The sequence below is a fragment of the Moschus berezovskii genome, chromosome 14 (assembly GCF_049115385.1).
Source record: "Moschus berezovskii isolate FMDL1 chromosome 14, NW_MosBer_1.0, whole genome shotgun sequence".
NCBI classification, from domain to species: domain Eukaryota; kingdom Metazoa; phylum Chordata; class Mammalia; order Artiodactyla; family Moschidae; genus Moschus; species Moschus berezovskii.
Genome location: NC_142473.1, coordinates 63,926,731 through 63,949,535, shown reverse-complemented (window position 1 = coordinate 63,949,535; position 22,805 = coordinate 63,926,731). Strand labels below are relative to the sequence as shown.

General features: G+C 37.7%; 1 long non-coding RNA gene across 1 annotated transcript in view; it reads right to left on the bottom strand.

Annotated features, from left to right (window-relative positions):
* Positions 1-9,007: 9,007 nt before the first annotated feature.
* LOC129554714 (uncharacterized) overlaps positions 9,008-22,805 on the bottom strand; it is a 229,343-nt gene continuing 215,545 nt past the window's right edge. The window contains exon 4 of the long non-coding RNA XR_008685641.2: positions 9,008-9,103. This is a non-coding gene — a long non-coding RNA (uncharacterized LOC129554714). The remainder of the gene's footprint in view (positions 9,104-22,805) is intronic.

Here is a 22,805-nt window from a genome sequence, read left to right as displayed (position 1 = left end):
TGGACAGAAGAGCCCGGCAGGGTACAGTCCGTGGGATCGCAAGAGTTGGACATGACTTAGTGACTAACCCACTTAACCCACAACCAACAGTTAGGCCATATGCTAAGAAAGGAAGAGTCAATAATGACTAAAAAAGACTTGATTTCTATGCCTATGGAACTAATGACTTAGTGGGGAAGAATGGCACTAATTAAGTAATCATAAAAATAAATATAAAATTGCAGATATCGTACATTTGTTGTGAAAGAAAGGTTATATGTTACTCCAAGAATATTTTGGGTTAAGAGAAAAACACTGAAGTATCTTGAAGTAGAAAATATATGGGCAAGGAATCTTCTCATTAAGGAAATGAGAAGGAGGCTTGATGAAATATGCCATTTATCTTTATGCTAAATTTATTTTAATACTAAAAATAATGCAAAACATTTGAAGGATTTTAAGTAAGTGGAGATAAATGACTGATGTGTTTACATTTGCATTTTAGAAACACGTGTAGCCTGAAGAATAGGTTAGTAGAAGAAAGTTTAGATACAGGCAAACCAGTAAAAAAGAAGTCTAAAGGAGAAATCTAATTATACAATTTCAGGTACTCATGATGAAAGTGGGGGTGGGGAGGGGGAGGAGGAGAAATGGAAAACTGACAAAATTTCATGGTGGATTGGATGTTTAGATATCATAAAAGTAGATTTTGCTGCTATAAGAGATTATAAAGTCAATATTAAAGTAGATAAAGGAAAAAATATCTACTCAGGTTATAGCATGAAAACTTTCCCAGCTTTCATGTCAATGAGATAAGCATCCCATGGTGTGAATAAATGATTCTTCAGTATTAACATTTTCAAACCTATAAGGACTCCAAGCAAACAGCAGTATCCTTTATCCTGCTTCATTACAGCACCGCTTTCTTGGTCTACAGAAGTCTTTCCCCAGTCTGTAGTCCCCATCTAATTTTTGTCTGAATTCTCACTTAAGTTATTCCACTCCACAAGTGAAAATTATCCCTAATTTGAAGGACTTACTTAGGACTTATCTTTCACAAGGAGACTAACATTTCACTAGGGGAAGTTAACCCTTGAATGCTGAAGATTTCATTTCCCTAGGCTACCCAGCAAAGTAGTCCATAGACTTTTAGAAAATAGACTGTGTGTACTACCCTCAAAAATGGTCACATATCTAAGCACAACCTGAAAGTCTGAAGTGTTTTCAAGAAAACTCTTCTTTTAGTTAATTCTATATACCTTCTTCGGAGAAGGCAATGGCAAGCCACTCCAGTACTCTTGCCTAGAAAATCCCATGGATGGAGGAGCCTGGTAGGCTGCAGTCCGTGGGGTCGCTAAGAGTCAGACACGACTGAGCGACTTCACTTTCACTTTTCACTTTCCACTTTCACACATTGGAGAAGGAAATGGCGACCCACTCCAGTGTTCTTGCCTGGAGAATCCCAGGGACAGGGGAGCCTGGTGGGCTTCTGTCTATGGGGTCACACAGAGTTGGACACGACTGAAGTGACTTAGCAGTAGCAGCATATACCTTCTTAAAGGCTTCCCTGATAGTTCAGTTGGTAAAGAATCCACTTGCAGTGCAGGAGACCTCAGTTCAATTTCCGTGTTGGGAAGATCCACTGGAGAAGGGATAGGCTACCCATCCCAATATTCTTGGACTTCGCTTCTGGCTCAATGGGTAAAGAATCTGCCTGCAACATGGAAGACCTGGCTTGGATCCCTGGGTTGGGAAGATTCCCTAGAGAAGGGAAAGGCTACCCACTCCAATCTTCTGGCCTAAAGCATTCCATGGACTATAGTCCTTGGGGTCGCAAAGAGTCAAACAGGACTGAGTGACTTTCTCTTTCGTATACCTTCTTGGTCAATATTGGGAATTTTGATATGAGTTTTGAATCCGTGGACAAAAACTAAGAAGGTAACACAATGAATTAAGTAAGTTTCTAATATTGGGTTCAACTTCAGTTTATAATTGAGATTCTCTTTTCCTTTTAATAGAGTAATTGTTTCCAAAATAATTAAAGGCATGGTCTCAATTATTCACAGCACTTCAATGATCTATTTTTCCTAATGGTCAAATTTAGGCCTTCAACAATTTTTGTATGAATGGTCTGACTGCTGAAGACCTGTCTATGCATTCACAAAGATAAATTCTCCCATTCATTTTGAAGTTTTTCAGTGTGACTTTTTCCTCTCAAGACAAAGCCTCTTATAAAATCAAACAATAAAGCTGTCAGATGTCACACTGGCTTTCTTGTCAACCCATTCTGCAGTGTCCTTTTTCCTGGGGTTTGATTTCTTCTAAAGAATAAATTTTGAAACCTGAATTCAAAACAGGAAAACTAAATTCTTACTACAAATTCTTAAACTATAAGTATATAGATATATGTGCAAAAATACAGATTATGTGCTTTATGTACAAATATTTTCCATTCAGTCCTCTTAAAAGAATAAAGTGTAAGAAATTTTCATTTATCCCAGTTTTTTTATATTTGTATCTTCATCTGAGAACACCCACCTTCTTGACAGTGCTACTGACATGTCACCCCCAATATGACAGTTTCATTATTTCATCCATTGTCTAAGGGTTGGACAAGTCCAATATATTCTAAGTTTAAATAAACTTCAGCTTAGAAAACTTAAGAGAAAAATACCATTTTATAGTTAAAGAATTCCAATCAAAGATCTTAGGGAAGATGTAAATTAAAAGAAAAGCCACAAATATTGACATTGAAAAACCTAATATCCCATCAACTTTTCTGTAAATTCTGTTTCCCTATTTTAAATTGTATGTGCACTTCTTTTGCTTCTCTTTGCCTATTGAATTTTTCTGTTTTGTGAAGTTGTTTTTGTTTTGTTTTTTTGTGTTTATGTTTTGTGTTTGTTTTTTTCCCTTTAGATCTTTACTATTAACAGCATTTAACTTCTTACATTTTTTTTCCTGGTATTTAATTTTTGCTTGTTAAACAAACCTAGAATGCATATTAATAGATCCCCATTATCACTGGAAAAGACTCTGATGCTGGGAGGGATTGGGGGTGGGAGGAGACAGGGATGACAGAGAATGAGATGGCTGGATGGCATTACCGACTCAATGGACATGAGTTTGAGTGAACTCCGGGAGTTGGTGATGGACAGGGAAGCCTGGCGTGCTGTGATTCATGGGGTCACAAAGAGTCGGACACGAGTGAGCGACTGAACTGAACTGAACTGATAAAGGTAATATAGACTCATTATATAGATGTGAAATATAGAGACAAGTAGTAGAAAGAAGTATCTATTGTTTTAACACTAAAAGATAACCAACATTGACCCTTTTCTTACAATTTCAGAATCACAGGGCCAAGAAGACACTTGAGAAATCATTTCAAATATACTACATTATGTCCTCTATAAAGACCAAAGGTGGAAATTCTGCCACTACACTCACACATTTTTAAGGCCAAACAATAATCTTGAATAGGAAAATAATGAATTTTAGTAGTGACTGTCACTTATTTTGCCAATGAATAAAAATCTTCAGGATAACGAAGCAATTGACTAAGGAAAAACAGCTTGTACTGGCCTGAGAAATGAAAGATTGTTTGCCTGCACTTTCCCCCTGTCATTTTCCTATAATCACAAGGCATGGAGTGTTTTCTGTACCAAAAATTAAACTTTTCCGACCAAAAGTTAAATCATCTGAGCAAGTTTTCTATAATACAGATTTCCTGGGTCACATAATTATTCAGTGAATGAGAATATCTAGGGGACAAACACAATTCTTTTTTCAAAGGTTGCAAAACACTGCTGACAACCAGCAAGTTGTGCAAACCACTGGTGTCAACCAACTGTTTCTACTTTTAGAACTCCCATGTTATTCTTCGCCTTCTCCATTCTATCCACCACTTAACTTAATTAAGGGAATAGGTTTAGCAGCATGCTAACTTCAAAGGCAGATATAAAGATAATTAAGAAATTAACCTTGCTCTTGAGGGTTGGGCAGTAGGAGATGGTGGGGGAAGGTGTGGACATTATGTAAAGTTAGTAATTACACATTAAGCACTATAACTTAGGTATAAAGTGCTGTGTGATTGTTGTGGGATGAACTGTGTCTCCCAAAAGATTTGTCTAAGTCCTAATCCCTGGTACCCATGCAGTTGTTGTTCTTTTTGTTCAGTCACTAAGTTGTGTCCAACTCTTTGTGACCCCATGGGCTGCAGCACATCAGTCTCCTCCGTTCTTCATTATCTCCTGGAGTTTGCTGAGATTCATGTCCATTGAGTCGGTGATGCTATCTAACCATCTGTCTCATCCTCTGCCATCCCCTCTCCTCCTGCCCTCAATCTTTCCCAGCAACAGGGTCTTTTACAATGAGTCAGCTCTTCGCATCAGGTGGCCAAAGTGTTGGAGCTTCATCATCAGTCCTTCCCATGAATATTCAGGGTTGATTTCCTTTAGAATTGACTGACCTGATCTCTTGCAGTCCAAGGAACTCTTAAGAGTCTTCTCCGGCACCACAATTCAAAAACATCAATTCTTTGGCATTTGGCCTTCTTTATTGTCCAACTCACATCTGCACATGACTACTGGAAAAAATTAGCTTTACTCAAAGTATACAGTATACTGCTGCTGCTGCTGCTGCTAAGTCACTTCAGTCGTGTCCGACTCTGTGTGACCCCATAGACGGAAGCCCACCAGGCTCCCCCGTCCCTGGGATTCTCCAGGCAAGAACACTGGAGTGGGTTGCCATTTCCTTCTCCAATGTGTGAAAGTGAAAAGTGAAAGTGAAGTCGCTCAGTCGTGTCCGACCCATAGCGACCCCACGGACTGCAGCCTACCAGGCTTCTCCATCCATGGGATTTTTTAGGCAAGAGTACTGGAGTGGCTTGCCATTGCCTTCTCCGATACAGTATACAGAGTGACTTTATTTGGGGATTTGGTCTTCACCAATACAATCAAGGTAAAATGAGGTCATACTGAGTTAGACTGGATCCTAAATCCAACAACTGATATCCTTACAAGAGAAGATAACAGAGATACAGACACACAGAGGGAAGAAGGCCAAGTGAAGACAGAGGCAAAAAGGGATTCTTTCCTAGTGTCCTCAGAAGGACCATGGTCCTGCCAACCAACATCTTGATTTCAGATTCCTAGTTGTCAGGATCTGTCCCAATTTGGAGCAAGCAAGTCAACCTTTCTTATGAGTAAGTACAAATCTGTTTTAGCTGTCTATGTTTTGTTTTGTTCCACTTTTGAACCAAAAGCTGAACTTTCACATGTAGTATAACCAGACTTATAAGTAATGGAGGCTTGCACCTTGGAAGAAAAGCTATGACAAACATAGAAAGAGTATTAAAAAGTAGAGAAATTACTCTGCCAACAAAGGTCCATATATTTAAAGCTATGGTTTTTCCAGTAGTCATATATGGATGTGAGAGTTGGACCATAAAGACTGAGCACTGAAGAATTGGTGCTTTTGAATGAAGACCCTTGAGAGTCCCTTGGACTGCAAGGAGATCAAACCAGTCCATTCTGAAGGAAATCAACCCTGAATATTCATTGAAAGGACTGATGCTGAAGCTGAAACTCCAATACTTTGGCCACCTGATGTGAAGAGATAACTCACTGGAAAAGACTCTGATGCTGGGAAAGATAGAAGGCAGTAGGAGAAGGGAACAACAGAGGATGAGATGATTGGATGGCATCACTGACTCAGTGGACATGAATTTGAGCAAGTTGCAGGAGATGGTGAAGGACAGGGAAGCCTGGTATTCTGCAGTCCATGAGGTCGCAGAGTCAGACAAACAACTGAACAACAACAAGTAATGGATGGTAAATATATATAAATATATACATGGAAATATGGGCCAATGAACTATGTGGTTACTTTTCTGTATGAATAGCAATAGTGTTTACTATTGTGATTTCTAATCCAGATTCTCAGCCTTCTCTACATCCTAGATGGACTCCATCTAATAAGGATGATGATGATGATGACAACCCATAGGAATAATCATTATCACTATAGGTTACCATTTTTGTACTCTTACACTATACTAGGCATTACTCTAATTACTTTGCATATACTTTCTATTTTATCTTCACAGTATTAATAGCTGAATGATAGGTATTCTTATGGTAGTTTCACATATGAAGAACCTGAGGTTTAGGGAGCCTAAGTGAATTGCCATAAGGTCACCCAGTGGCAAATGGCAAAGTTAGAAATCAAATCCAGGTGTGCCTAACACAACAGGTCATGTTAGTAACCACTAACTTTCATCAGTTCAGTTCAGTTCAGTTCAGTCGCTCAGTTGTGTCGCTCTTTGCAACCCCATGAACCACAGCACGCCAGGCCTCCCTGTCTATCACCAACTCCTGGAGTTCACTCAAACTCATGTCCATCAAGTCGGTGATGCCATCCAGCCATCTCATTCTCTGCCGTCCCCGTCTCCTCCTACCCCCAATCCCTCCTAGCATCAGACTCTTTTCCAGTGAGTCAAATCATCGCATGAGGTGGCCAAAGTATTGGAGTTTCAGCTTTAGCATAAGTCCTTCCAATGAACACCCAGGATTGATCTCTTTTAGAATGGACTGGTTGGATTTCCTTGCAGTCCAAGAGACTCTCAAGAGTCTTCTCCAACACCACAGTTCAAAAGCATCAATTCTTCGGTGCTCAGCTTTCTTCACAGTCCAACTCTCACATCCATACATGACCACGGGAAAAACCATAGCCTTGACTAGACGGACCTTGGTTGGCAGAGTAATGTCTCTGCTTTTTAATATGCTATCTAGGCTGGTCATAATTTTCCTTCCAAGGAGCAAGCGTTTTTTAATTTCATGGCTGCAATTAGCATCCAAAGTGATTTTGGAGCCCAAAACAATAAAGTCTGACACTGTTTCCACTGTTTCCCCATCTATTTCCCATGAAGTGATGGGACCAGACGCCATGATCTTCGTTTTCTGAATGTTGAGCTTCAAGCCAACCTTTTCACTATCCTCTTTCACTTTCATCAGAAGGCCTTTGACAAGAATTCGTGTCAATATATGGTAAAACCAACCAATATAATATTGTAAAATAATTTGCCTCCAATAAAAAATAAATTAATTACTTGAAAAAAAAAAGAAGGCCTTTGAGTTCCTCTTCACTTTCTGCCATAAGGGTGGTATCATCTGCATGTCTGAGGTTATTGATATTTCTCCTGGCAATCTTGATTCTAGCTTGCGCTTCATCCAACCCAGCGTTTCTCATGATGTACTCTGCATATAAGTTAAATAAGCAGGGTGACAATGTACAGACTTGATGCACTCCTTTTCCTATTTGGAACCAGTCTGTTGTTCCATGTCCAGTTCTAACTGTTGCTTTCTGACCTGCATACAGGTTTCTCAAGGGGCAGGTCAGGTGGTCTGGGATTCCCATCTCTTTCAGAATGTTCCACAGTTTATCATCTCCTTCATGCTCCTTTCAAATTGGCCCTTTGGCAGGACCAGTGTTATTCTACATCTAAACTGATGGAATGTCCAAAATGAAGTGAAAATCCCTCCTAAGCCTTTGCCTAACATCTCTCTAGATTCCCTTTATATCCTAGATGGCAAGAGTCATCAGTCTTGGGCTTGGGAAGTCCTTTCTGACATTTCTAAACAGCAGAGGAAGTAGAGTGAAGCATAATTCTCTTATGAAGCTCCAGACCTCCAGCTGAAGAATTTGACTTGCTGGTACACAGATGCAAAGTTTCAAAGTCCTTCCCTATATGTATAAAAACATATAATAGTGGAAGCACATCCTTCAAACTCAAAAGAACGGAAAATTCAATCAGTTGATGAAAGGAAAATCAGAGAAAGATTCAGGGACTGATTTCTGGTGCCTTCTGTGTGGTTGAAATTAGGAGGTGTGATGATCTAAGTAGCTTACTGCTTAGAATGTTCTTTCTGCACTTACAGTTTCACAAGAGGTTGGAGTCATCCCAGTGGCAGAATAGGGAAAAGTCAATGAATAATCTGCATTTTATTCATGTTAATTTCTGTGCAAGTATTCATATTTATTTTCAGAAAAATACAGGTAAGAAGAGCACAGGGAAAATTTTAAATCATCTACACATACAGAAATGACTGTTTTAATGTTATAATACTCTTTCTATTCTAATCATTCACATCTAACATATTTAATATAGTTATAATTGTCTAAGCACTGTTTACACAGATCACGTATTTATATATCATATATGTTAAACTCTAAATAAATACACTTATTTTTACAAAAGTAGGGATACCATATACAGTTTTCTGTAGCTTCTTTTTGTTTCTTAACAACATATTATGAATATTTTCCATATCAAAAACATAAATTCACATAATAATTTTAAATGTGACATGTTTTATGATATAGATCAATGATAACATCTTTCAAGTCCTCTTATAGTAAATCATAATGATTTCATTTTTTTCTATTGTAAATATTATGGTGATAAACATCCTTAGAATTCATCTGATTGATTCCTTGGAACAGCCTTCTAAAATTAGACTCGAATTCAAAGAGTATGTCACCTTTTGATACACGCTGCCCTCTAAAAATACTAGAGCGAGTACTATTTCATGCCCACAAGTAAAATATAAAGATGTCCATTTTCTAACACCCTCGCCCACACAAGCTCTGGCTAATGGCATATTTAAAAGCTATTTTATGGCATGATACTTATGTGTAGGAAAGAAACTTCAGAATTAAGTGTTAATGTTTAGATTATCCTGTTTGGCCAAAATAGAGAAGCAAGTTATCCATTGCTTGATGAAGATGATTTGCTAAGGAATAACAATTAATAGTAGATTAAATGGCAAACTAAATTAATGGTAAGAATATTAGCAATTTTGGTAGTTTACCATACATGTTAGTTTCCTCAAAATATTCTTGGATTACAGTTTCTAATAGCATCAGAAACTTCAGTTTTAATGACTTGAATGACATTTATTAACTTTCCTATTATTAGTGTAAAGTAAACCAGCATTATTTTATAGCCAAAAAAATAATTAATTTGCACCACAGTTCCTCTTTTGTGAGTCATCAAATGCCACCTACCTGTGACAAGTTTCAGAGCCATTAGAAGGGATTTTCCATCCTCTGCAATGTCTTCCTGACAAAAGAAAAAATTTATAAAGTATACAAATTTGGTTTTCCTCAGCCAAGGAATTATATCTATTTTAAAGGTGGTTTACACTGGAAAGAGCCATATGAAAGATCTATATCTTTGCTTCCTTCACATTCATATGGATATATATCCATGACTGAAAGGCAAGCCAGATATTTTGCTTCAAATTGAAAAAAAGAGAGAGAGAAGGAAAAAAAAGCCCACCCCACTCAATACGCTAAGTGTAGACCTTGAGTGTTTATCAGTTTCTCGAGGGCAGTGGAAGAGTAAAACTGTTCTCTACAGTTTACAAGGCAAAACTCGAATCCAATCTCAGTGTTCCTACATGCTCATGGATGATGTGTATCCTGCCTCAGGTTCATCTGTGCAAGGATCATCAACATCAACATGCTCTTTTCCTAATTTGGCTTTGAGTCACCACCATGAATTTACCAACATTTTAGAACAAAATGATTCTATTTTAAAGTTCTGAATAGGACTATATTTTGTTTAAGATTTCATTCTTAGTATCACTTGGAACACTTTTGCCTCAACTGTTAATTTAAGAAAAGTCAAAGTCCTCAAACAATGCAACAATGCCAAGGAAAAGAATTTAACATGCAAAGCTAAATGGGGGTGCCACCTCGCTGCACAGCGATGCTTCTTAGAGGTTGCTCATATAGACTCTGATTAGGATCCTGTTTAGGACTGGCCAAGACTAGAAAAATGAGTGATGCACTTTATTTAGGTGTCTTGTCTCTGGAAATGGCTGCTTTCCTTCTATATCATTTAGAATGAAATACTTAAGGATTTTTTTCTAATCTTTTCTAAAGTGATGTTTCAAAATACCCGATTGCATGAGATAAATTCAGACCCCCATGCTTATGCAGTCAGAACGTTGAACTAGAATCACACCTAAATTCTACAATCCAGTGATCCATCCCTGGGAGAAACTGTGTAACTTCCCTTGTGAACATCTCTCCCTTTCAGAATTAGCTAATAGTAACTACCTTAGGACCTACTGATAAAAACTGAGGCTGATGTAACATGATGTAGAACTGCCTCCACTATACTATATCCATATATTGTTAGTATGAACTGGCTATTTAGTTGGGCTGTTGGGTGGATGCTGTCAAGCATCAAGGTCATTACAGGGATTGAGATCATTCTAAGCAGCTCATAGAGTAGAAAGACAGTCAAGAAGGGCTTGGTTCCAATTCTAGAATTTATTAACTTGGAGAAGACTCTTGAGAGTCCCTTATACTGCAAGGAGATCCAACCAGTCCATTCTAAAGGAGATCAATCCTGGATGTTCATTGGAGGGACTGATGCTAAAGCTGAAACTCCAATACTTTGGCCACCTCATGAGACGAGTTGACTCACTGGAAAAGACTCTGATGCTGGGAAAGGTTGGGGGCGGGAGGAGAAGGGGACGACGGAGAATGAGATGGCTGGATGGCATCACCGACTCTGTGGACATGAGTTTGAGTGTACTCCGGGAGTTGGTGATGGACAGGGAGGCCTGGCGTGCTGTGATTCATGGGGTCGCGGAGAGTCGGACACGACTGAGCGACTGAACTGAACTGACTGAACAATTGGCTAATTCTTGAACCCATCCGGGACTCAGTGTTATAGTTTGCAATCGGCAAGGGCTTTTGTGAAGATAAATATTTAATTAGGTAGCACAGTACCAGCACATAGGGATACACAATAATCATCTGTTGAATAAATGAGTGATCAATTCTCAGGAATTCAAGAATTAACAAAATCTTCTTTCTATTCTACTGAAGGTGAACTGACCAACAGGATAGTTTTGTTGTTTCTAAAGTTACTGACATATTTTTTTTCCTCTTTCCTTGCTTTTTTTTAAAGAAACTTTAAATTTGAATGCCTATCTACTGAATGGTTCAGAAAATTGATGCCTAAAATTATTTTTCCTATCATCTCATCTCTGCCAAACTATTAAAGAACAACAGAAAAGAAAAAAAAAAAATTCAACCCATTGTTACTATGCCAGACACTTCTCTTTCTGTTTCTAAATCATTAATAGCTGCCATAGCAGTGAATTCCTTTGTGGCCCTTTATGTCCTAGAGAATAACCATAACTTTAAGTACTGTCACTGTACCTTAAACCTTACTATACATAAAGAGATGAGAAAGTTTTTGAAAACCTGTGACCTTCCTTAAGGTAGAAGAAGTAGATGGTGGTCAAAAAGTATATATATATATATACACACACACACACACACATAGCATATATACTGCATTGTAGCATCCTCCCAAAGGGCTTCCCAGGCGGTGCTGTTGGTAAAAACTCCACTTGCCAATGCAGGAGACACAAGAGACACAGGTTCCATCCCTGAGTTGTGGGAAGATTCGCCTAGAGCAGGAAATGACAACCCACTCCAGTATTCTGGTCTGGAAAATTCTATGGACAGAGGACTGTGGCAGGCTACAGTCCATGGGGTTGTAAACAGTCTGACACACCAGAGTATGCATGCACACCATCCCAAAACATATCAGGCAGAGTTGTCTTGTTGTTAAGACATATCTCTTAGGTGCGCAATAAATCACATAGGTTGGCTTACTGAACACCCATTTCAACCTGTCTTCCTTTGTTTCTATTTTATCATTATCAACTTCCTCAAACCTAGAGGTGACCCAGCTCTGGTCAGTGAGGCATGAGTATGTGACTGCCAAGAAACCTTTTCCGTCTTCATTCCTAAAGCTCAGACTAAATCCCTGGAGAAGCAACAGCCTCTTACAGCCAACAGGACAAAATACAGAGTAAGGACAGTGAAAGCCGAGTTAGCCTAAGGTTATTATTATTATTTTTTTAATGACCATAAAGTCTTACTTTTTTAAGTTACTAAGAAAGGGATTTCTGAACTTGTATTGGAAGGCATCATGGTATAAAACCTGACTTCAAATTCCCTCCTTGAGCTGATTTCTTTGATATCTAAAGTCAGATATTTTGTCTATGCTGTTCGCACATAACTTTGTGTATATGGTTTTCCAACAACAAAAAAAATGTTCTCATTGAGGTATAAATCAAAAAGTGCACAAAATAAAGAATATATCTTAATGGCCTATTACAAAGTAAGGCCAAACTTGGAACCAAGTCAAGAAATAGAACATCTCCAGAAACCCAGCTTACTCACTGGAAAAGATCTTGATCCTGGGAAAGAATAAAGACAGAAGGAGAAGGGGGCGACAGAGGATGAGATGGCTGGATGGCATCATCAACTCAGTGAACATAAGTTTGATCAAACTCTTCCAGGAGATAGTGAAGGACAGGGAAGGCTGGCACACTGCAGTCCATGGGGTTGCAAAGAGTTAGACACAACTTAGCAATTGAACAAGAAACCCAGAGTGCCCTCTTGTGCCACCTACTTGTCACTCTCTTTCCCCCTCCCCTGAAAACCAACAGATTAGTCTTTCCTGATTCTGAATTTATATATATGTATATTATACACCCAGGGTGGGGTCACAAAGAGTTGGACACAACTGAACGACTGAACAACAAACAAAATGTATTCTTTCGTGTCTGGTGCCTTTAAGAAAATACTTATTTGTTCAGCTCATTCAGGTTTTTTTATGTAGCAATAGTTCATTCATTTTCTTGCTGTTTAGCATTCCATTGTATAAATATACCACAATTTATTTATCTAATCTACTGTTGATGGATACTGGACTGTTTCCAGACCTAGGCAATTAAGAGTAATACTTCTATAAACATTCTTGTGCATGGCTTTTGGTGTACATATGTATAAATTTTTGTTAAATATATGCCTAGGAGAAGAATTGCTGGGTCATAGTGTATACATATGTCAACTTTAACAGTATTACCAAACACTTCTGCAAAGAGTTTGTACAAATCAGGCTCCTATCATCGGTGCATGAAAATTCTAGAAGCTCCACATCCACACCAATATTTGGGATTTCAGTCAATTTTACTTTAATCTTTCTTGTGGGTATGAAGTGAAATTTAACAGTGGGTTTAACTTGGTATTTTTCTGACTACAAATAAGAGTCAAATATTTCAAATCTAACTTGGCTATTTGGATATGTTTTTGTTTGTGAAGTAACTGTCCAGGTCTTTTGTCCACTTAAAATATTTTATAATTGAGCTGTATCCCTTTTTTTTCCTCATTAATTTAGAGAAGTGGTTATATATTCTGCACATTAACACTTTTCAGCTACATGTAATATAAATAATTCCTTCCACTTTGTGGCATGGTTTTACATTGTCTTAAATTGTAATCCTAATTTTAACAGAGTCTAATTTACTAATGCTCTTTTCTGGCTAATGGTTTTATAGTCTACTTAAGAAATATTTTACTGCTCAGGATTGGAAGGTTATCTTCTAAATGCCCTACTGTTTTACTTTTCACATTTAGATCTACAATGCACCTTAATTAATGTTTGTGTATAGTGGGAGGTAGATTTATTTTTTGAATATGATATCCACATAGTATGGTTTCTTTATGATACGATAATGTGGCACCTTAGATTCTATGGAATATGGTAATATTCTCAATTAACCATGTTATTTGCAATGACAGAATAGAGCATAACATATTAAAATTTGATGAAAGTTTTGTGACAGGACAGAAACTGATGTAATTAAAACAGAGAAAAAGTGAGACTGAGTAAGCTTTTAAAATATTAGAAGATAAGAAAAGGCTTTTAAAAGTTAGAATAATTTAAATATATTACATCTATCAATATGAATTCATGATTTTCAATAAATATTCCCAGTTCTATTACCTCGTCTAATATACACTTCAGAGAACACAAACTTTAGATCTCTAACACTATTGTTTATAGACGTTTAGTGAAATCTACATTTTGGACAGAGAAAACCAAAATGTATCCAGACTATCTTGTTGTCAGACTGTAAGAGTACTTTCAACGTTATCTGGAATAGCACTAAACAAGACACAAATTCCAACCGAAAGGATAAAAACAAAAGTAATAATTAAACTTGACTGGAGAGAGTTAACGTTTAAATGTCATGGGTTCATGATATTACATAGAAGGGTAAATAACAAAAACTATACTAATTTAAAGTCATGAGTTAAAAATTATATTTTAATGTTTTATATTGATAAACCAGTTATTTAAATATCTTCAAGTTTTTATCATTGTATAAGTTGACTATCGGAAATGTTAATGTTCTATATATATGTTATATATAAATGTTAATATATTATATATAACCATTATTTACTACTTATTTATATATAAATATATTTACACATGAAAAACGTGACACATATATATGTTACATTCAGAATTAACTCAAATATACATATATTTTCATAAATTATGGGTAAAATTTTATTATAATATGTTGAATATTATAATACCATATGTTTCTAATATGTCTCTACCCAGAGACTTGAAAGAGTAGGAAGAAATAAAAGACAAGGAGAAATTTTCCTTAAAATCCAAATATTATCTGAAGTAGAAATTCTCAAATTTGGTCCCCCAACCAGCAGCATCAGCATCACCTGGTGATTTGTGAAAATGCAAATTCCCAGATCTTCTGAATCAGAAATGCTGGAGACGAGGTTTCAGTTCAGTTCAGTTCAGTCGCTCAGTCGTGTCTGACTCTTTGTGACCCCATGAATCACAGCACGCCAGACCTCCCTTCCCTGTCCATCACCAACTCCCAGAGTTCACTCAAACTCATGTCCAATGACGGTGATGCCATCCAGCCATCTCACTCTCTGTCGTCCCCTTCTCCTTCCGCCCCCAATCTTTCCCAGCATCAGAGTCTTTTCCAGTGAGTCAACTCGTCGCATGAGGTGGCCAAAGTATTGCAGTTTCAGCTTTAGCATCAGTCCCTCCAAAAAACACCCAGGATTGATCTCCTTTAGAATGGACTGGGTGGATCTCCTTGCAGTCCAAGGGACTCTCAAGAGTCTTCTCCAGCACCACAGTTCAAAAGCATCAATTCTTCAGCGATCAGCTTTCTTCACAGTCCAACTCTCACAACCTTACATGACCACTGGAAAAACCATAGCCTTGACTAGATGGACCTTTGTTGGCAAAATAATGTCTCTGCTTTTTAATATACTATCTAGGCTGGTCATAACTTTATTCCAAGGAGTAAACATCTTTTAATTTCATGGCTACAATCAGCATCCTCAGTGATTTTGGAGCCCCAAAAAATAAAGTCTGACACTGTTTCCACTATTTCCCCATCTATTTCCCATGAAGTGATGGGACCAGATGCCATGATCTTTGTTTTCTGAATGTTGAGCTTCAAGCCAACCTTTTCACTCTCCTCTTTCACTTTCATCAAGAGGCTTTTTAGTTCCTCTTCACTTTCTGCCATAAGGGTGGTGTCATCTGCATATCTGAGGTTATTGATATTTCTCCCGGCAGTCTTGATTCCAGCTTGGAGATGAGGCTTAGCAATCTGTAATTTTGAGGCCCTCCTGGTGATCCCAATGTATATTACAGTTTAATAACCACTGATCTAATAAAACTATGTAAATTATTGCATAGCCTGATCTATAAAGCTAAATTGTCTTAGACATTTAACACTGAACCCAAGTTCACAGGAGCTTGACTGATTACAGACCAAATAATCCACATTTTCCTCTGCACCACTGAGTTAGGACTTGTCATTTTGAGGCCTCACTAGACTCAGAATTACTAGAGTATGAATTCAAATCCAGATATGTCTTAACACGAGACTATACTCCACACAATGTCATTTTCCATCTCTCCCAACATTCATTTCAACTCTGCACACACACCCACACAAAGGACAGAAGAAAGTCACTTGCCTAAACTGAGCTTTTACCATATCTTAGGCTCTATGTGTCTGTGTGTTAGTTACTTAGTTGTGTCCAACTCTCTGCAACCCTATAGAACACAGCCCCACCAGGCCCCTCTGTCCCTGGGATTCTCCAGGCAAGAACACTGGAGTGGGTTGCTATTTCCTTCTCCAAAAGGAACTACAGAAAGAAAGAAAGTGAAGTCGCTCAGTCATGTCCGACTCTTTGTGACCCCATGGACTGTAGCCTACCAGGCTCCCCATCCATGGGCATTTTCCAGGCAGGAGTACTGGAGTGGGTTGCCATTGCCTTCTCCACTTAGGCTGTATCCATTTCAGTAACTCTAATCCATGTACATGAAGATGAGATGTTAAGAAACCCAAGTTCAGAGAGGTTAAGTATAGTCACCAAAGTCATGCAGCCAGTAAGGGCAGAGCCAGGATTCCACTCTAACTCTTTCTGAACCCACAGTCCAAACATATGTTCCTCAGTATCATATACTTCTAATATGTACACCGCAAGAGTTCAATAAAAGTTTATTGGGTGAACAGTGAGTGAAAGAATGACCTGAATTTCTTTGTTATGGCATTTTCATTGATTCCTTCAGTGGACATGTTCCAAGTAGCTTCCAGAAACTGCAAAGACACACACACCAACATGACAATTCACTTAATGTGGGAGTCAGAAAGATGCTAGAGTCACTGAGGAAGTCAATGACATCATTAAAATGTTCAGATCCTTCAGGAGGATTTTCGTCACTCCATAATCTCAAAGTGTTTGTGTCAAACAGTGTGTGTTTCTCACTGATCTCTGAAAACAATGAACATACACAAAAGATATAACAGAAAAGTGTATAACTTTTTCAATGAAAATGTGAATTTTAATACCTTAAAAGATAAATTATAATAATGTGAAGCATTCCTGATTCATTTAACTTACCTTCCAGATAACTTCTCAGGGAAACTTAAGAACTCTATATAATTCTAAAATCATTGTAAAATTACATGAAATGACATAAGGGGATGAATGCAATAGTTGCTAATGTTTCTTGGAGGAGTCATGGGGCAAGGGAGAGAAAGAAACAGATTAAGATGCTGCAGACATTTGTTACTTGAATAGCAGCAGGAATGGAAAACACATAGGGGTAACATTTTAAAGCTGTGTGTGGGAGGCACTTGCACAAAATATTTTGTCAACAGGATTTCTGCGTACACCTCTCACACACTGCTTAGGAAATTTACCCCAGAATAGAGATTCTCAACATTTTCATTTTTCCCCTCACAAGCTGTCTAGCCTATGTAATTAAAGTCCGCCAGTAGAATAGCATTCAGGTGCTGACAAGATGGATCATTCCCTAGCCTTTGCCATAGAGAGACAAAACTAGACATTTTCATTTCACTCAAATACAGTTGTGAAAAATAATCTCTCTCATCTGCCTCCTAGAGCAATCTCCACTGCTGGCTTCCTGCAAAGTTCCTCTGCCAGGTCCAGATGACATTTTTCCTCTCTTTTGCTGGTCGACATTCACTCTCTCCAAGCACATTTATTAATATTTGATCAAATATGTGGTAGCACCTTGAACCTTTATTCGTGGTAATAATAAAAAATCATGGTGAAGCTCTCTAAAAGAGCTCACTATAAAGTAGAATCTATTGTGAGAGGCTAAGAATCATTGATTTTCTCTTTATTTATTTATAAGTATGTAATCCTGATTTCCCAAAGCATTATCATGTGTATAGTTATTAGATTATGTTAACAGTTAGACTCAAATTTGCACATTAATTAGCTCAAATCTCATCATATAATATTCAAAGATTCTTTGGGCCATACACGTTAAACTCTCCCTGAAAAGTCTTAGTTATTTCTGGGCATAACACTCTTTCTTTAAATCCTACATACACACAAAGAAAAACACACATATATACATGTGTGCACACACACACAAATATAACTGGTTTTCCATTGAACAGAAATAGGAAAAGTTTTTCTGCTAAAGATCAGATAGTAAAAATTTATGCATTAGAAGCCATACAATTAGATTCTTACTTATTCCATTATAGCATACATAAACAAATGAACATGCCTGTGCTCTATAAATAAAAACTTTATTTACAAAAACAGGCTGTAGAATAGAGTGGGTCTGTTAGTTGGAGTCTGTCACCTCCTACCTAAGACTGTGTGTGTGTGCATGTGCTTAGTCGCTACGTCTTTTCTGACTCTTTGTGACCCCATAATCTACAGCCTGCTAGACTCCTCTGTCCATGGGATTCTCTAGGCAGTTATCCTAGAGTAGATGGCTATTTCCTTTCCCAGGGTATCTTTCCGACTCAGGGATTGAACCTGTGTCTCCTGTATTGCAGGCAGATTCTTTACCACTGAGCCCCCAGGGAAGCCATCTAAGACTATGCTTGCATTGAATTAGCCTCACTGTCCATCCTAGGTATAATCAAGTGAGAAAATCTTTGCCACTATATGCTCTCTGTATTCAGGAATGCATTTTTTCATAGGCATTGTATTTTTTACTGTTGCTGTTTCTTGAAACAGTATTTCCCATTTCAGAAGAGCATCTTTGTATTCTAATGGCACAGTCTACAGATAATATTTGATTCAGTTCAGTTCAGTTCAGTCGCTCAGTTGTGTCCGACTCTCCGCGACCCCATGAATCACAGCACGCCAGGCCTCCCTGTCCATCACCAGCTCCCGGAGTTCACTCAAACTCATGTCCATCAAGTCTGTGATGCCATCCAGCCATCTCATTCTCTGTCGTCCCCTTCTCCTCCCAACCCCAATGCCTCCCAGCATCAGAGTATTTTCCAGTGAGTTAACTCGTCCCATGAGGTGGCCAAAGTATTAGAGTTTCAGCTTTAGCTGAGTTTTCCATAGTTTATTGTGATCCACACAGTCAAAGGCTTTGGCATAGTCAATGAAGCAGAAATAGATGTTTTTCTGGAACTCTCTCACTTTCTCCATGATCCAGCGGTTCCAATTCTAAATGGCTCCTGAGCCCTTAGATCTGATACACTGATAGTCTGTAGTCCACAGGCCATAAACAACTATGGACATTTGTTAAATAGTAATTACTATTAGGCCAGTTTTATAAATACTACAACCCATATATTTTAAAGGTTTTTATGTGTTAAAGAAGGCATAGGCAATTGACTGAAATAATAGTACTCTCATTTACAGAAGGTTTTTATTCAAAAGAAAAAGACCCAAATAATAAATAATGTCAAAGTATTACATTATATTCTATTTAAGTTTATGATCATTTTTATCTATTCAATAAACATTTAATGAAAAATTGCTAGTTTCAGGTACTGAACTAGATACTGAGATATCTAGTATCGATCCCTGGGTTGGAAAGTTCGAAGGGAAAGTTACCCACTCCAGTATTCTGGCTTGGAGAATTCCTTGGACTGTATGTTCCATAGCGTCACAAAAATTGGAGCGACTTTCACTTTCACTTCATATTATATGGAGTATAATCATAAACATATTGATCACTATGTTGTTCACCTGAAAGCAATATACTATTGTAGGCAAGAATACACAGAAGAACTGTACAAAAATGATCTTCACGACCAAGATAATCACAATGGCATGATCACTCACCTAGAGCCAGACATCCTGGAATGTGAAGTCAAGTGGGCCTTAGAAAGCATCACTACGAACAAAGCTAGTGGAGGTGATGGAATTCCAGTAGAGCTATTTCAAATCCTGAAAGATGATGCTGTGAAAGTGCTGCACTCAATAGGCCAGCAAATTTGGAAAACTCAGCAGTGGCCACAGGACTGGAAAAGGTCAGTCTTTATAACAATCCCAAAGAAAGGCAATGCCAAAGAATGCTCAAACTACCGCACAATTGCACTCATCTCACACGCTAGTAAAGTCATGCTCAAAATTCTCCAAGCCAGGCTTCAGCAATATGTGAACCATGAACTTCCAGATGTTCAAGCAGGTTTTAGAAAAGGCAGAGGAACCAGAGATCAAATTGTCAACATCCAATGGATCATGGAAAAAGAAAGAGAGTTCCAGAAAAACATCTATTTCTGCTTCATTGACTATGCCAAAGCCTTTGACTGTGTGGATCACAATAAACTGTGGAACATTCTGAAAGAGATGGGAATCCCAGACCACCTGACCTGCCTCTTGAGAAACCTGTATGCAGGTCAGGAAGCAACAGTTAGAACTGGACATGGAACAACAGACTGGTTCCAAATAGGAAAAGGAGTATGTCAAGGCTGTATATTGTCACCCTGCTTATTTAACTTCTATGCAGAGTACATCATGAGGAATGCTGGGCTAGAAGCACAAGCTGGAATCAAGACTTCTGGGAGAAATATCAATAATATGCAGATGACACCATCCTTATGGCAGAAAGTGAGGAGGAACTAAAAAGCCTCTTGATGAAAGTGAAAGAAGAGAGTGAAAAAGTTGGCCTGAAGCTCAACATTCAGAAAACTAAGGTCATGGCATCTGTTCCCATCACTTCATGGGAAATAGATGGGGAAACAGTGTCATACTTTATTGTTTTGGGCTCCAAAATCACTGCAGATGCTGATTGCAGCCATGAAATTAAAAGACGCTTACTCCTTGGAAGGAAAGTTATGACCAACCTAGATAGTATATTAAAAAGCAGAGACATTACTTTGCCAACCAAGGTCTGTCTAGTCAAGGCTATGGTTTTTCCCGTGGTCATGTATGGATGTGAGAGTTGGACTGTGAAGAAAGCTGATCGCTGAAGAATTGATGCTTTTGAACTGTGGTGCTGGAGAAGACTCTTGAGAGTCCCTTGGACTGCAAGGAGATCCAACCAGTCCATTCTAAAGGAGATCAGTCCTGGGTGTTCATTGGAAGGACTGATGCTAAAGCTGAAACTCCAATACTTTGGCCACCTCATGCAGAGTTGACTCACTGGAAAAGACTCTGATGCTGGGAGGGATTGGGGGCAGGAGGAGAAGGGGACGACAGAGAATGAGATGGCTGGATGGCATCACCGACTCGATGGACATGAATTTGAGTGAACTCTGGGAGTTGGTGATAGACAGGGAGGCCTGGCATGCTGTGATTCATGGGGTCGCAAAGAGTCGGACATGACTGAGCGACTGAACTGAACTGAACTGAAGTCAATTATACTTCAATTATATATTTTTTTAGAAATTAGAAAAATAAAGCCATCAAACCACAGATGCATGAAAATACAGATTCTCTAATCAAGATAAATACAATAAAAAAGTCATATCTTGGTAATCTTATTAACACCAAGAACAAAGAAAAAGTCTGGAAGATAAAGATAAGAAAGCTGTAGATACCTTACATGGAGAAAAACAAGAATAAGACTCACAGCAGAATTATTAGAAATCATGCAAGCTAGAAGAAAATAAAGTATCGCTTTTAAAATATCAAAAGAAAAAAACTTACTAAGTCATAGTTTGGGCTTCCTAAGTGGTGCTAGTGGTAAAGAACCTGCCTGCCAATGCAGGAGACGCAAGAGACACAGGTTCGATCCATGAGTCAGGATGATCCCCTGAAGTAGGAAATGGCAACCGACTCTAGTATTCTTGCCTGGAAAATCCTGTAGCATGGTGGGCTACAGTCCATGGGGTCACAAAGAGTCAGACACAATTGAGTGCACACACACATACTTAAGCCATAGTTTTATACCATGAAATATATATTTTTTTCAAATGGAGGTAAAATAAAGTCTTTAGTAGGCAAAGAAAATCTGAGTAAAAGTCACTTAACTTCTCTAATGAGCAGAACTATACTATAAAAGTTATTAAAGAAGTTATTCAGGCAAAAGAAATATGATACTAGATAGAAAATACCCAATCTAAACAAAGAAGTGGGATGCATTAAAATGGTAAAAGTACAAGAAAGCTTAAAAGACAAATTTTATATATTTTCAATGGCTTTCATATATTATCATTCTTGTTTAGTTATCTATTAAAACAATAATACATTTAAGGTAAAATATATGAAAACAGTTCAAAAGTAGAAGTTGAAAGCACTGTTATAAGTTTCATACATTATATACAAAGTGGCATAATATTATTTGCAGATAGATTGTGAAAAGTCAGATATAAAGTTAAAAATGGATAGTATGAACTTTATAACAACAACTAAAAACTGAAAAACACATATCACTAAACCTAATAATGGAGAACAAATTATAAACAATAATTGAAACTGAAGAAGCAGAAAAGGAGGGAAAACGGAACAAAGGATAGAGCAAATAGAAAATAAATTTCAACATGGTAATTTAAATCCATCCATATCAATGATTATACTAAAAGGAACAATATGTAAAAATCCTCATTAAAAGGAAGAAAAGCAAAACAAAGCAAAATTGAAATATACTCTCTGCCATTAAAAAAAACCACTTTAAACATAAAGGTATAGTAGCAGTAAAATGACTGAAAATGATGTTATCAGTAATTAAAAAATTAGAAAGATTAATATAAGAGTTTAAAACAATAAATACTTTCAGATATATAGAGGCATACTGCCCAATGGTAAAGGGGTCAATTAATCAAGATGACCTAAAAATCATCATGTATCTAAAAAAAAATTTTTTTTAAAAAGAGCTTCAAACTGACAGGAAAAAATATAAAACACAAAAATTACAGTTGGAGACTTCAAAACTCCTCTCTGTGTAACTGACAGAAAAAGAAGACATAAAATCAATAAGGATGTAAAATAATGGAACAACACTATCAACCAACTTCAACCAGTTATAGAATGCTACACTCGATAACAGCGTAAGATACAATTTTCAACTGCACAAGAAACAGTCACTGAAATGGACCACCTTCTGTGCCATAAAACAAATATCAACAAACGTAAGAGAACTGAAGAGACCAAAATGGCCTAAAATGCAAATCCAACTGTCTTGAGTCTCAGCCTGCTCCTGA